Here is a 16065-nt window from a genome sequence, read left to right on the forward strand (position 1 = left end):
TCGTCATTTTGAACGTATAAAATAAACGTCTCTCTCCGCCGGCGTATGAAACCTTATTGAGATGCATCCTTGTGGACTAATAAAACAACGCTCGGAGAGGCGGCGCCGGCTTTCTCAGAGCTTTTAAGAGCAGGCCACCATCTTCTGTTTTTGCCTGTGCAGAACTTAATCGAATTTATGCAAGAAAACAATAGATGAAAGCTTGTCTGAGGCTTTTCCTATCTGTGTGTATGTGTGTGTGTGTGTGTGTGTGTGTGTGTGTGTGTGTGTGTGTGTGTGTGTGTGTGTGTGTGTGTGTGTGTGTGTGTGTGTGTGTGTGTGTGTGTGTGTGTGTGTGTGTGTGAGAGCGTGCATCCGTATCAATCCATCCAATCTCCTCGACGACCAGCCTCTTGAGAAGTGCTGTGGTAGCTCAATTAATAAAGCAGCCAGCAAATTACGGCGTTTTTCTCTCCTTCCTTCTCGCTTCCATTTGTTTGTTTTTTCCTCCTCTTACACGCATTGGTTTTCATAGCACTGACCCCCCCCCCCACCCACCCACCCACCCCTCCTTAAAAAAATAGTTGAATTAAACAAAAGAAAGTCACATTCACACGCACTTTCTTTCTCTCGTTGACACGCAGCCACACTCAGACCTACTCGCAGATATGAGCTGACACAAAGGCGCAGAGCGCAGAGAGTACCAGATCACCTTTTGGCCCCGGCCATCCACACCGCTATACTCCGTGTCTGCTCAGACTCAGTGGTCTGTGAAGGTGAAAGCCAAAGGAGCCAATTAGAGCACACCAAGCCATCCAGGGCCCTTTTCTTTTCTACTCCACGGCTCTCCCGCTTCAACCACTCGGCAACCTCCCGAGTTCACATTCACAAGAACCTCTTCAAGATTATATTTTGTTTAATATTTGAACGCTGTTGCCAGGATTCTTTTTCTTTTGGACCAACTGTCTTTTGTTTATGAGCTGTTTGTTGGCTCCAGTCCGGCCAGCGGGCCAACGCTTTGACCCAGAAACACGAGACGCTTGGAGTGTCAGCGGTGGCTCACCGGTTCTGTGGAGACAATTTTCAGGTGTAATTACGAGGGCTCGCCGGGAGTGCAACAGGTGACACCTGGTCCGCAGTTATTGTGTAATGCAACCGCTGTACAGAACCATCGACAGGTGTCAAAGTTGACTTGGTCTTTGCAATTTCCTTTCAGGTTGTGGAAAGGTGGACATTTCTCGACGTTGCTGTTTTGAAGCCTCGAGTTTGGCGTTTTGGTCGTCACCATCTTGCTTCTTTTGGAGCCAGAAGTGACCATATTTGGACGAGCTGTGGGAGGAGCGATGGGCGGATCTGACTGAAATCTCGAGGACACTATGTCCCGCCCATCTATGGTGTCAACCTGACTGAACTCGAGGCATGTCAATCAAACTAGACGCCCCCCCCCCAAAAGATAGCTGTCTTTGAGGCCTAATATCTAATTAATTGGTGTATTTTTTTAGACTTTCCATCAGAAGGAGGGAATTTAGCCAATGACAACATATTGACACGTGAAAAAAATATATTGACTTTGTATTTTATGAGGGAAGTTGACACTTTGTAAATGGGAGTTTATTGGAGCCAAAGGATGTTTGGAACCAGCCCCTAGTGGACATCAGTGGTATTGCACTTTCAGGCTCTTCAGCAGCTGGTTCGATTAACCAACCAGCTTTGGTCTGTCTATCTCACTAACTGTGATTTACAGAGATTTATCCTGCATACAGAGTCAATAAACAAGATGTAACCTCTTAATTTGCGAACTTTAATGCTGCTGCTGGTTGTTTCATTCTCAACCCATGCTAAGCTAACCGTCTCCTGACTTTGTATTTACGACAACAGACATGAGGGTATCGATCCTTTCATCCAACTCGAGGCAAGACGGGAAATAAGAGTGTTCCCAACACATCAAACTTTAAAAGAGACGTGAGAAATTGAGTTTCCCCGAAGCTCAGTGGTTGTTATCAGAAGAATCATGTTTCAGACGGGAAGATCTGAAATTACATCTTTCAAAAGAGATCATTAGCCTTTGAATTATTACCTGTAATATGTGGAAGCAATAATCTTCTTAACTTCCAGGTGCTGAAATGTATTGAGCCTCAAATTTAAAAAAAAAAGCAACAGCTCAGTGGATTTTTTTTCACAGTTATTCTGTTTTGACCCAGTTTGTCTCAACAGTCCAGAAGATAAAGAATACGCAAACAGGAGAATACATATTAATTTAGGCCAATATGTAAATCATTTCTTTTTGTCCTTGGGTTATTCCTTTTGTCTGTATAATGAGTGCGTGAATGTGAACTTGGGAGAGATCTGTCTCTTTTCCTTCCTTGTCTCGGTGAACAATAACAAAGCATGAAAACAAACCAAAAGGTCACGGTTAGTGCAAGAATATTCAGTCAAGTTCACCGCAATGAACAACCTTCATTTTCATTTAGTTACTTAGTTCGGTGCAAATTTCTCCTATTTTTTGTCTCAGAATTAATCCGGCCGTGTTTCTTCAACCTTTTTTAGAAGTGGAAGTTGACATCTCTTCTCATTGACTTTCCATTTTTAGTGCATAGACCACTACTTTGTGCACATCGTTGCCGTATTCTCCCGAAAGCTGAAAACCTTTTACACAGTTTTACGCAGCTTTTTCTAACTCCAGCATTTTGGTCATCAACTGACATGTAATTACATTTATATCCTTCGAATGAACGCGGTTATCAAAGCAATTTAAGGGTTTTGTGTGGCAATTCTTTCTTTTCGCTTTTATCTATTCATTTTTGTAAAAAGATGTATTACTAAAAGTGGAAGTGAGTAGCAGAGGCAAAGCAAGAGGTAGCAGGGGAGGAAAGCCAGTTTGACATGGGTGTGATGGTGATGCCGGGCCTGTGTTCTTTCGGTCATTGCACTTTCTCGCTCCGGGTCAGCCTATCTCTTACATGTGCAGTTTGACGCCTGATAACACGAGCCTACAGGCGGCTGCAAGCTGCGCGTCTGTGCCGAGTTTGAAGTTGAGATGTGGGGCGCGTGATTTCTCCCCGTGATCCTTCCGAGGATTTGTTTCGGCTCACGGCGCTCCCACATCGTCGGACAGAACAAATACCCTCCTCCTCCTCCTCCTCCTCCTCCCCCTCCTCTTTCTTCTCCCCGTCTCCCCGTTTCCCGCCCCCGCCGCGGTAGGTCCGGCAATCAGCACAGGAGTAAACCAGCCGCAGTCACAAATGAGAGAAACCGCCCGGCATCCTCATGAGGCATCAGGTCAATCAGGCTCAGCGTGGGCGAGCCGTGCGAGGGCCCCCCGGGCGATGTGGATCGGATCTCAATAAGCGCCTGTTGGTCTCGGGGGCAGCTTAGTAAATGAAAGAGGATATTGGGGAGATTGTTTTGCTACTATCATCGTTCATCATCGTTCCTCGGCTGGAACGTCGACAATATGTTGCTTGGTTATTGCGCTCCCCGTGAGGAAGAGGAGCAGCTGCCATCGATAAAGACGTACGAGCGGATTGGAGGGTGCAGAAATTGGACGTGGTAATGAAAGTGAATGGGACAGAGGAGGATTTGTGACAGAAGAGGAAGGGGACGGATCAATGAGAGGATGTGTGTTTGTGTTCTTGCTTCCAATCAGTTCGTTGCGGCTGTTCTTTGCTGGGGAGGCAGCGCTAAAAGGCACGTAGTGTAAACCGAAGGGCTGGTTCTGCCTGGACACCCCGGAGGCAGCAAGAGCAGCAGAGGAGAGGACGGGGATTAAACTGAACTCCATCTTTTTAACAGCACCACCCACCCTCTCTCTTTAGGAAGCTGACAAAGCAGAGCAGCCACTGCCTCATTCTTCAAAAGATGCAACCTCGTGGCATTACGCTGCACAAAGCCTTTTAGTTTCGTCAGCGCCAGTACAGTAAGCTGTTCACGGTTGAGAGGTAGAAACGTGAAAAAGCAGAAAACGAACCTCTTTTTTGTCGATTTTTCACATGCGGACGGTTTTGTTTACCAGTGAAGGGCGAGGAAAAAAACAGATTCAGGCCCATTTTGATTCAAGTCCATGATATCAATAAAATACATAACAAACTGATCCAAACAAACCGCGTCCTGTATAACTGTCTAAAATCCACGATTTAAGCATTTTTAGGGTGGATCAATGTTATTAATAGAACTATAAGTTCTATAAGTCGTCGACTTTTTTCTGATCGAAGCAAAAAAATGAAGGAAAAAAATTCGCAAATCAGGAAGTAAACCAAATGCTTTGCTTCTGGAACGTACCAATCGGTGGGGTTAAAGAGCCAGTCGTCTTTTTCAGAAGTTGGTAGAGACCAAAACGGAGCTAAAAGAAGCTTTATGATTGACCTACATTTGTTAAGTGGACACAAACACACGCATGTATCCAAATGATAATACACCCTTAAAACGGCATCAGAAAACATGAAGTTACTTGCTGTCGTCTTAGTCCTCGTGTTATTTGTGGGTTTCAATCTCGTGCTTTAAATTTTTGAAATTAAAAAAAAAAAAAGAAATCAATGTTTTTCTTCCTCAGTGTTTTTAACTGACGTGTCTCTTTATCAGCTGACCTTCGGGCTGATTCTAAATCAGTTTCCGTTGATTCTTCCTTCATTTGTTTTGTTTAGCAGAGCTTCAGAGCTGTAAGTCGGTCTGGTTTTCACCTTGGATGGAGCTCGACCAGCTTCTCCTTCCTTCCACAGTTTCCCCCTAAGCCAGATTAAACGTGACTCCAGCAAGTCATCAACTTCTCCTTATCTCCACTCCCTGAAAGAGTATTTTCCCCCAAAAAAACGACTCCTTTAATAGATATAACGTGAACTCGAACTTGATGAGTTCAGTGAATCATGGACCTCTACACGTGTTTATAATGATGTGAAGCCGAAGCTGTGAAGGAAAAATGACATCACTGCTGGAGTGGCAGGAGAGCACCCCACGGTCAGTGACATCACCGCGTCCTGTGATGTCACCGGAGCGAGGGCACGTGGTCATCCTTTGCTGAGCTTTAAATAGTCCACTGTCTTCCTTATCTCTTTATTCCCCCCTCCCCCTCCCCTCTCTTACTCACCACCTCCTGTCTTTCCCTCCTTCACCCATTTGTCCCCTTTGCCTTCTCTCCGCCACATTTTCTCCGCTCATTGAACAATACAGCAGCAGCTTATCTCCGTCTCCTTCTTTCTCCCCCTATTTCTCTCTCTCCCCCTCTCATCTCCCTCCCTCTCTTCCTGAGTCTTTTAGCAGGAGCTTGGATGGTGGAGCGGGGGCAGGATGGGAGGGGGGGTGGGGGTGGGGGTGGGGGTGGAGTTGTAAAGCAGGGGGTTCAGCACGGCCACATCCCAGCCTCTTTGCTAGATTAATTTGCGGGGGCACTGGGCTGCACTGCGCTGCTTACTGTACGCAGTGAAAGTCACTCAGGGATTAACGGCAGGCAGGACGGCAGCGGCCCCCACCCACTTGCTGCCTCGGCAGAAAACGACCCCCCCCCCCCCACCACCACCCCACCTCCTCTCCAAAAACCTAACCTCCAGCTCTCTTTCCTCTCTCACTCAAAAGCACTTTCTGTATCTCTCATACCTCTTTCTTTCTTTCTTTCTTTCTTTCTTTCTTTCTTTCTTTCTTTCTTTCTTTCTTTCTTTCTTTCTTTCTTTCTTTCTTTCTTTCTTTCCATCCCATCAACCCACTCTCTAGTTAATTACTGTAATGGGCTGGGCGTCCTTGGGGGGTAGTTGGAGGGCAGGGGGTGGGGTCCATAGGAGATGCTGTATGGTTCAGCTCTGTCATGCTTCTCGCCTCCAGCACACACACACACACACACACACACACACACACACACACACACACACACACACACACACACACACACACACTCATAAGGCTGTATATTGTATGTATATATAATATATCTAAAGATATATGTATGTTTATGGAGATAAACAAATCACAGTATCACAATACAAACCGCTTCACATGATAACGCGACTTGATTATTTTGGCTCCGTGTTCAAGTTGTAATCCTGATGATCTCAGTCTCGGTTGATTTGGCAACACCTGTGGTTACCGTGGTAACAGCCAGTGCGGTTCAATACGACAGGTACCCAGAAATCTGGAGGTCACAAAACACTCTGCGAGCGGCTAGTTTGTCGGAAACGCCACAGAAGAGCAACTGGTGTTGGTGTTTACAGCCAAACAAACTGAATATGTTTATTGAAACGTGTGTTTTGGGGCGCTTGCTGAATTGATTGAGCCTAAATACAACTCTGATATGAGGAGAGACTAAATAAGGACACTGATGTCAATGCGATAGAATGGTTGCAGAGGCGAAATCATTTATCTCACAACAGCGGTAATGAGCTCGCAACCTAACGAGCTACATTTTCGATGTCGGTCAGTGACCACTAATGCTACCAAACATACACGTTGGTCAAAAGTAGCTCACTAATGTTATAGCTACCTGATATTCCACGACTTGGTCCAAAACATGATAGAATTCCCTGTCTGGAGAAGGTGTTTTAATATTCACTGATGTTATCTGACCAGTGGGAACCCGGGAAGACACTTTGCACTTATCTCCGAGACGCACCCGGACCGCCCACTCACAGAAGGACGTGGAACTCCAGATGCTAATTTTTGATCAAAGGAACGAAATTTGTAACGCCTCCTCACCGGGGTCCCACCGTCCTCCCGCTCCGCGCACGTCACGGTGCTGCGCATCGTTTGTGCGCAACAGGAGCAGTCTCTGAACCTATTTGTCCTCCCGCTCGTGTTCGACACCCCGGGGTTACAAGAGCGGTTTGGAAGGAGTGAAGGTGGAGGAAGATGAAGTAGAAAGGACTGAGTGTGGAAAAAGAGGGTTGGTCAGACAGAGTAATGGACGGCAGGAAGGAGAGTGATGTGCTGTGATAGATGCAGCAATAAACCCAAAGTGTCTGTGGGGTGGGGAGGGAGGAGTGGGGGTGGGGGGGATGTGGGGTTGTGGGGTTTCATGTGGGAACTTATTGGCCCAGTTTAGGGATCAGTCAGATGAAACACTTTGGCTGAAGCTGACAGCTGTTTGAGAAATGCCAAATGGTGCTGGCAGAACTCGGGCACACTCACTCACATCCACGGAAACGCACTTTTTGCTCTCGATCCATCTCTCGTATGTACGCGGACCATCTCTGAAATACTCCACATCGCGCTCACAAATGTGGACAGACACATGCACGCACACACATAACAGTCTGTGTGATTACAAATGCAGTATTTGCAAGCGTACAGTTCAGTGCACATGAGCAAACATGCTGCACAGTAGGCACACACACACACACACACACACACACACACACACACACACACACACACACACACACACACACACACACACACACACACACACACACACACACACACACACACACACACACACACACACACACACGATAGTTACCACTGCCAATTGCAGATGAGAGAGCATATGTCTGCGCTTACAGGAGACACTAAGCAGACATGACTTTTCTCAATCAAGCCAGTTAACTTGATCATCCGTCTGGCTGACTTCAGGAAGAAATCCTTTTAACTGTTTCAACGTCTAGACTCTTTTAAGGCTTCGCAGCTGTGAGATCGATCGTAGTTTTCATTCAATCACCCTCAGTTCTGCCTGTGCTTCGGTTTACTCCTTTTGTACAGTGCAAAAACACATAAGAGGGAAATGAAAGGAGAGGGTTTTTTTTTTTTTTTTTTTTTTGGAGCTGCTCCATTAACAACTGAGAGACTTGGACGGAAAGAGAGTATTTAGTTGAGAGATTCTGGGGTTATCGAGTGCACTATCGAGCCATAATGGGGACATTTCTGAAGGGTGCTGGGTCCATTTTCTAGGAAAATCTCAGCCTTTTTATGCGTTCAGAACTATTAGTGATACAAAGCTGTGACGCTGAAGAACTATATATCTGGTTAGAGCTTCGCGGAAGTGGTCTGTTTTGCTCTATTAGGGAAGTAAAGCTGCGGTAGAGAGGTTTGTACAGTAATCATTTAATAGAACTGAAACCTTTTGTCAAATAAGTGGTTAGTTTATTAACAGAAAAATGAGAAGTAAAGTGTCTCCGGTTTTGGCACAAAAAACAATGTGGTTAGGGTTGAGAAAAATTCATCGTTTGGGTTAAAATAAGTCATTTTATGTCACATACATTATTACACATACAATACATAAGTAAAATACATTGTTATGTATGTAGTTTACTTATGTTACTTGTGAAAAAAAACACCAGCCCAAAGACGTCAGACTTCCAGCCCAAATCGATTTTTTTTCTCTCATATCCAGATTGATTTTTCAAGACCAAACACACGAGAGGCAATTTTTTAAAATCAGATCTAAACCACACTTGGAGGGGGTTTGAAATGCGAAGCATCAGTCCGGACGATCTGGTGGCTCTGATGGGATTTCTCGCATCACTCACAGCACGACACACGGTGACGACATTTTTCAGAAAGAGAGTGTGAACAGAATCTGTGCGACCACCAGCGTAGCTCTGGAGGACAACAACTCGACAACAACTTCTCAAAGATGGAGAGATGATGGACCTCCATTTGTCATGCTTCCACCAGCGTACGTCGCTACCACAACGACCTGTGCAGATAGATTAGTGACGTCAGGACACACCAAGTCCAATCTGCTCTCTTGAAAAACACCAGTGTTGGACAGTCAAGCCATACTTGGCAATATTTTCATGTAAAATCGAACCATGTAATCATCCTGAAAGCCGACCTGCAGCCGTGCTGAAGACCTTTATATCAAACTGTTGCTACTGAATGTTTGCTGGTGTATTGTTGTCGAATTACTGGTCACGTCACGTAATTTGGAAAACAAGAAGATCCAGAATAACGCATTCCTGCCAGCACACACATACAGTACAAAGACAAAAGGAGCTCAAGATTATGATAATGTGGTTTGACCTTGGATCTCAGCGAGCTTCATTTCCTTTCATGTTTACTCGTGATCATCGGCTCGATGCGTGTGGATGTGTGTTTGTGTTCCCATCTGCTTTTTTGGTATTTTCTAAATCATTTTTAAAGGCATGAACAACCATGTTGATACTCTTAAGAGAAGAGAAATGAAAATTCATTGATTTGCAGTATGGCGGAAAAAAACCAACCAAAAATTATAAAAAATATAAAGTGAGCCCTTACAGCACATTGTTGTGGTGCCACTGCTCATTAAGATGATTATGATGTGAATATTTACTGTTGTTCTGCTGCTACTAGTACTATACTCGCTGCGTGATAGCCGGCAGCTATTAACATCTCAACGGTGCCATTTAGTCTCATAAAACACACGTTGCTTCACAAATTCTCACATAAACAAGTCAGTTCAGATGTACCACGCATGAGCACACACTGAGTAACAGAGTACATCGATTACAGTGCATATACCCCACGCAGCATTACAGCTCAGTACAAACACCATAACCATTACAGTATCATTTTCATTTCTTCTCGAATTACCACAGTGATTCCTCTTCAGGATGTTTAGACTGCTGTAACAGAGCTGTTTAATTTAAAAATACATTCATATAAAACCTTGTTTAGTCTGGTCCATCTTATCACGTTTCAAATTTGGCTAATTGAATAAAGTTGTATTCACTTTCTTGCCAAGAGTAAAATGAAACCACTCTGGCGTTTGTGTGATACATACAGAACGAGAGTACTGAGGTAATTAGCTGAGCTTAGCTTTGAGACTGTTAGCCTTGCTGCGTCAAAAGTTTAAAAAGACGATATGAGAAAAAGGGCTAGAATAATACAGACATTTTTGTTTCTTGGTATTTCAGTTTATGTTTAGCTTTATGTTTTTATTTTATTTTTTTGTATTTTTAAGTTTATAAAACAATGAGTCTTTGCAACTAAAAATGATATTTTGTCCAGAATTGACGTGCTTTTATTGGCGGTGTAACCGAGAGGAAAATAGTTCAATATTTAATTTAGTTTTGGAAAGTATTCTTCTTTTGGACTTTGCTGAGAAAATCAAACTCCGATCCTGCACACTGGAGGTTGAAGCTCCGCAGTTCAGCTCCACAGACATGAAGGCAGACACACAGAAAGATTCTGTCAAATCAGCGCCGCGTATCGACCGTGCCACACTCGCTGTGAATATTTCCAGACTTGTTTCATCTCTATCTGCAGCCGCTGTGCTGAGCGCCGATCAGAGGCCGGGGAGAGGTCAGCCAGCCAGCCAGCCTGTTGGCTTTCAGCGAGGCGACTAACAAGATGCTCATGTAATGTAAATGGCTACATGAAACCGGTGCCCTGGGCGGAGTAAACCCAGGATTTTAAATGCACTGCTGCAAGGTGCTAGAATATTATTATCCGCGTAACACTGCTCTGCGTCCCACAGAGTGTGGTATGAGGCTCACCAGGTACATAAATATTGATAATGCATTCAAACACCGTGGTCCCTTTTCGCAGTGCTTTGAGAATATGAGAATATACTGAACATTTATAGCCGTGGTCAAACATTGGTTGTTGTTCGGATATATTGCACTGTGACCAGGAAGCCGTGCTATTGCCTCGAGTCGTCTGAGGGAGAAAAAAAAATACAAAAAAGAAGGAAAAACTGTGAATCATTGTCTGCTGGGAGAAGTGTGTGCATTGTGATGGGGGTTCTCCTTTATCGTTGTCCTCTCTTTTCTCCCCTTGTGATAAGAGGACGTGCATCATAATGCCTTGCGAGCCTCAGGAGTCGGCTTCATAATAAACAGCAAACATACCGAGGAAGGCAGCAGCTTGTAGGACACACATAACTGATTCAGACGTGTGTCCGAACTGGACCTCCAACCCTCCAAAGCAATATCTGCACTGTATTTACAGGCGGGAAAAAAAAAAAAAAAATCGGAAATTATTTTTATCCATCTATTTTTACAATGAAACAACATAATCCTCGAGAAAATATGGCTTTTGGAAATCCAATCTGCTCCCACCTCAGCCCCACTCGAGCGGCCGCATATTGGAGGAAATGGAACCACTTGACTGCGAGGTCATCTGCAGTGCAGCGTCTAACGAGGATTGGTGGAATTAGTAAGGAAAGCAGACAGCTGGTTGTTAAAGAGTGAGAGGGACTTGTGTGACGTCCACGCTGCAAAAAAAAATCTGTCATCTAATTTAGCTCTGATGCTTTCAAATCGTATCTTTGGCCGGGAAACATTTCCTCTGAATCCGTTTTACTTTGATAGTTATTTTAAGTCATATTTTCCCTTCAACGAGATTTCAGGAAATTGTTTTCCCAGAAAATGCGAAAGACTATGCGGCTATGTGATTAGCTTGCCCCGGGTCACGGGATGTGACCGAGATATCAGTTCATGATAGACGGGTGAAAGTAGAGGAGACGCTGAGGCCAATTAAGGCCATCAGACGGAGTGTGACATTCAGAGAAGTGTCTTCATTGTCCTGCCAAACTTCTCTCTTTCTCCTTCCTTTGCGCCTGTTGTTCCCCCAGAGACTTTTGTCTTTTTAAAAAGGACTTATGGTTCTTCTCCACACACAGGTTTTTTTTAAGCTGCTATCATTAATATATTTAGATTAAGAGTTGGTTTAAAAGACCCGCAGATCTTTATAATTCCACTGCAGCTCTCCTCAAGTCTATGAAGCGTTTTTGTATTTTTTTGGCGTCTTTCAGCTCACTGTTTTGGTTTTCAGCTCGCACCTTTAACATTTTGGTTGGCACTCAGAGCTCTCACTGTTTTAACAACAGCAGGTTTAGAGAAGCATGTAGAAAAACGTGTTAAAGGGTCAACTATTTCCCCCTCAGACTTGGTGAAGACCAAAACAGAGCTAAAAGAAGAGTTTCTACTAAAACGATCAGGTAGAAACAACACAAGCACTGAAAATAATTTGTGCGTCAAACAGGGCTGAGTTTTCTGTCGCAGCCGGTCTTGAATACATTTTCCTCACATGATTTTACTTACAGTGGAATGATTTACTTCAAATAAATTGGAGATATTTTTAAATCATTTGCCAGACTCATCAGCATTCACAACCTTAGTTTCTAAATGCCGGCACTGATGATTGGCACCTAATTACACCAGATTATAATTTGATGGATTTGAAGATGTGATTAATGTAGGGGTGTACCGAATTTTTTTCCAAATGATTGATGTGTTTTTGTTTAATTACATTATAAAAAGGACAATAAGATGTCAATTGCATGTGTCATTGGAGGCTCTGTCACCCAAGAAGGTTCTGTGAATGTGAATATCAGGTATGAGGAGAGTTTGATTGCATGATTATTGATTAAAAACATATACCCACTGGGTTGCATGCACTGTGAACACTTGCAGGCATACAGTAGCTTTAGATTTATGCTTTTAAGGTGATGGGAGTGTTGTTTGTGTTTGAGTGGGTCGTCTCTACATGTTGAATCACGGAGGGCCGAGCAATGCTGCGTTTTTGACCTTCTCACTCGGAGGAGATCCTCTCAGACAAACCAGAAGTGTTTTGAGTGTCCGTGTGTGTGAAGAAAAAATCAAGCCGGGAGTCCGTGACTTTCCCTGTCTTGTGATCTCACACACACACACACACACACACACACACACACACACACACACACACACACACACACACACACACACACACACACACACACACACACACACACACACACACACACACACACACACACACACACACACACACACACACACACTCCCCCTCACATTTCACCATCTCCCATCACGTCACACCTCCTTCGCTCCTCCATCACTCCTCTGACACCTCCTCACCCCTGCTGCCGCTCTCTCCGTTCCCCTCCTCATCATCCCGACCTTTTTTCACCTTTTTTTTTCCCTCCCAGCTCCGCATCACAACATTTCATCCAATTTTGGAGCATTTCCTCTGCAAACAATACGTATTTCCACCAGGAAATGGCCAACAGGGACAGACAGAGAGAGACACTGCTGGTGTTGCATTTGTTTTTGTGTGCCTTCTCCATCTGAATCGATGCAATAAGGACAAATTCAGCCTTTTTATGTGTTAGAAAAAGAGCACAACACAATACGAACTGCAATATTGTATTTTTACATTATTAGCGCTGCTAAATTTTGCCAACTTCTTATCAAAAAGAAACTCGGCAGCAACCCAGCATAGAATTTGGCTTGAACGAAATGCCACGGCGGCCAATCAGAAACCTCAAATTCCCTTGAAAAATCCCTGGCTTATGTTTTAAAAACTGCGTCCAACAAGCTTGGCATCGCACAAAATCCTCAACTATATTCTTTGTATCTGCGTTCCAAACTCGAATGCTCTGCCTGTTCAGTCTCTGTTGTGCCACTCTGCTGCATGAATACCTTTCAATTGGCCCTGATTTTGGGAAATGAACTGCTGTGCTGTTGATATGTGTCAATCCTCCCAGCTTTTGTGAGACTGGGAGGGGGTGGGGGGGATCTTCAGCAGTGTTTTTTTTAATATCATTCCTTTTGCCAGCGTACTTCACTCAAAGTGGCGAGCTTATAAGAAGTGAGCTTCAATTAGTGCCAGCTATCTGAACATGACCAAACTCTGAAGCACAGATGGAGCGGATAGAAAACCTCAAAGATCTCCCGCAGCTTTGTGAAATTATTTTTAGGTGCCGGGTAGGTATCGTCTCTGATCGGTTTTTGAAGCTTTTTCAATGACGGGTGACCAAAACAACGAGCTGAAAGACTCTAAAATGAGTCTGATGATAAGTTATGTCACATTACCCACACATCCAGCCACTGTGCTCCGATGTTTATTACTGAAACAGGGATTATAGCCCTGCTGGGGTTGTGAGCTCTTCGGACGGGGACTCGAGTCACGGACACCTCGACCCAGCTGCCCTGTCTGACGCTGAAATGAGAGACAAATGAAGAGTTTGTCACGGACTAGTGAGCATTACACCTGAGAGGTCTCTCTGTCTGTCTATTACTCTCTGCCTCGCTCTCTCTCACACACACACACACACACACACACACACACACACACACACACACACACACACACACACACACACACACACACACACACACACACACACACACACTGTCTATTCACACTGAGGGATGGAGGCTGTGAGTCAGAGAATCACCCCAGAGACTTGGTCCTTCCGTGTTTTTTTGTATGAGTGGGCAGCCACACTGGAGCTTTCTCCATTTTCCTCTCATCACAAGGTTCGGCTCGGCACGCTGACCCCCGTCACCTCACTGCCCCTTAGGGTGCTCCAACACTAGTATTTTCCTGAGTACACGATGAAACGTATGTCCAGACTTCTTTTTTTTTTTTTTGTACCCTCTGGCATTTTTGCATTTTTTTAATCGCATTATATGATGTTTTCACGAAGTTAATTCTTTCAGACAGAAAATGGAACTTCACTCGATTTCACTGAGGTGAAAATGATTATTATGTAAATATGTAAAATAGGAAAAGCACCAATGTTTGGCGTATAAGCTTCATTACTTCTACCCAGATAGAAAGCTAGACTCGGGTCATGCAGGCAGGTGCTGAGGTGGAGGTGGAGGCGGAGGTCTTTTGAAGTGCTGTCAGCAGCAGTATAGGCCTGTCACAATTATTACATAATCGCCTTACTGCTAATTAAGCAATCATTTTGCATAATCTATGGTTTCTATTCCAACTAGCAGAAATGTCATATTTCTGTCACTATTTCCAGATTTTGTTTTACCTATTTGAGGTTTGAAGCTCTTTTAAAAATGGTATCTCTCCTTCCATCATACCTAAAATGATGAACTTTGTTTTTAATTTCATTGAGTTTTACTTCCAGTGTTTAAAGGAATAAAGGAAGTTTAAGAAGTTCACTTAAAGCATTTGTTGAAGTCTTATTACATTTTCAGATTTAGGCTGAGCTGACCGTGTTGCTTAGAAACTGCAAGCAGGAACCCACAAATTTGATGTTGTTTTTTTATTTTTTATTTCCAATATTTCCACATTTATTTTTCATGATGATTTGGTTCATAAAGAATAAATTGTGCTTGTTGTAATGAGTAAATATGAGCCTGTGTGATCAAACCAGCCTGAGAGCCTTCAAGTTTCTCTACTTGATGGCAAACTGTTTCTTTGTGTGAGTCTGTGTTTCCTTCCAGATGTGAACGCTACGGTCCGATAACGCTCAGGACGAGCTCTGACAGTGCATATGTTCATTCACAAACAGGCTGTTTTACCTTGACAGCTACAAAAGTTAATAAATAAGGGTGAGAGTGGCAACTGATCAAGGCGGCGAGGATTCCTGGTAAAAAAAAAAAAAAAGTCAGAGAGCTCCGAACGAAGAGAAGGATGATGAAATGAAATGATGAAACAGATGAGGTTTTTAATCAGAATCTCTTTATGCTGGCACTCCGTGGGAATTCTTCATCACCTCATCAGCCCTCTGTATCCCCCCTCCCTCCCTCCACCCACTCCCCACCCCACTGGATGGCAGGGCAACCTCCCAGAGTGCCTTGCTGCGTGGCCTTTTCAATAATGTAGAGGGGGAGAGAAGAGAGATAAAATGAGAGAGGAAATGATTTCTTGGCGCTGTGGGAGCCCCCTCTGTGACATTTACCTCTAGCGAGGCCCTCAATGGGTGTGTGTGTGTGTGTGTGTGTGTGTGTGTGTGTGTGTGTGTGTGTGTGTGTGTGTGTGTGTGTGTGTGTGTGTGTGTGTGTGTGTGTGTGTGTGTGTGTGTGTGTGTGTGTGTGTGTGTGTGTGTGTGTGTTTGATGGCCCTGTGCCAGACTAATGATACCCCCCTCTGGCTCACACGGTCGAAGTGCCAAACTCCTGCTAGTGATGCCACATGTGTCCTTTCGAATCACACCGAAAGGGAGAGAAGGAAGAAGAGTGGCGAGATAACAGCCGAGGAAGGAGCGCGAGGAGTTTGAAAAGGAACTGAGAGAGCAAAAGTGAGGAGTTGAGGAACAATAGAAAAGGGCAGGAAGTAAAAGAGAGGAGAAAAAGGTTAATGAGGGGGAGGATGTGGTTGTTTTTTTTTGGGGGGGGGGGGGGTTTGTCAGAGAGCGACGGAGAAAGAGCGAGAGCAATCGTCCTGTTTAATTGATCAGCTCCACCTGTTACCGTTTCATACTTCATTAACCGTCCCCTCCTA

The sequence above is a fragment of the Brachyistius frenatus genome, unplaced genomic scaffold (genome assembly GCF_029030835.1).
Source record: "Brachyistius frenatus isolate BFR_SWC_R1_liver_20210118 unplaced genomic scaffold, ASM2903083v1 Contig_70, whole genome shotgun sequence".
Lineage (NCBI taxonomy): Eukaryota > Metazoa > Chordata > Actinopteri > Embiotocidae > Brachyistius > Brachyistius frenatus.